Source organism: Tribolium castaneum, chromosome 1 (assembly GCF_031307605.1).
Source record: "Tribolium castaneum strain GA2 chromosome 1, icTriCast1.1, whole genome shotgun sequence".
Classification (NCBI taxonomy): domain Eukaryota; kingdom Metazoa; phylum Arthropoda; class Insecta; order Coleoptera; family Tenebrionidae; genus Tribolium; species Tribolium castaneum.
The window spans coordinates 30,577,331-30,578,287 of record NC_087394.1 but is presented as its reverse complement, the minus strand read 5'-3'; the positions used below and the strand labels follow the sequence as shown (position 1 = coordinate 30,578,287).

The following is a 957-nucleotide window of genomic DNA, read 5'->3' as shown; positions in this document are numbered from 1 at the left end:
CTTCAGCACACAGCACTTTTTAAGGAAAAACACCCTGATTTTCAAGGGTCAACAGAAAAGCGCAGCCCCTTCAGCACACTCAACATTTTAAGGTAAAACACCCTGATTTTCAAGGGGTAACAGAAAAGCGCAAGAAATCCTGAAAACACCCTGATTTTCAAGGGTGGTTCAAAAGCAAAAAAAAATCGTGAAAACACCCCGATTTTCAAGGGAAACTGCAGTGTTATTACTCTTAATAGCATTAAGAATATTAATTAATATTAGTTAACTACCTAATTACTTCACGTCAGGAATTCAGATGTATTTTTTTTTGTTGAAATAAAGCTTTTGCTCCTGGCGATTCAGCATTATTGCCATAATAATAATGGAAAAAACACTGTTAAAACAGGCTGTCTATTGGGAGATTGGACAGACGAATTAGGCAAAGGCGTATGGATAATGGACTGGATATCAACAGGTCCAAAAAGTTATTGTTATAAAACCAACACAGGTAAAGTTGTTTGTAAAAGAAAAGGATTTACGTTAAATTATGAAACGTCCAAAAAAATTAATTCCGATAGTATAAATAATATTTTAGAAAAGTCCAGCAGAGCTGGTCCAGAGTCAAAGACGAACAAAGACTGTAAAATCGGTACACAATATAATCGAATTACCAGAGATACTAAAACTAAAGAACTTCACGATTTGTTTTTGCTTTTGAACCACCCTTGAAAATCAGGGTGTTTTCAGGATTTCTTGCGCTTTTCTGTTACCCCTTGAAAATCAGGGTGTTTTACCTTAAAATGTTGAGTGTGCTGAAGGGGCTGCGCTTTTCTGTTGACCCTTGAAAATCAGGGTGTTTTTCCTTAAAAAGTGCTGTGTGCTGAAGGGGCCTTTATACTACTATCGTTGTTTATGTGAGAGAGTTTATGTTCATTGAGTGCTTTTTCTATGACTTTGTAAGTGTGGATGTTAATC

General features: G+C 35.9%; 1 protein-coding gene across 1 annotated transcript in view; it reads left to right on the top strand.

Annotated features, from left to right (window-relative positions):
* The window catches only part of LOC663487 (uncharacterized protein), a 43,788-nt gene that overhangs the window by 13,930 nt on the left and 28,901 nt on the right, over positions 1-957 (top strand). The window lies entirely within an intron of this gene.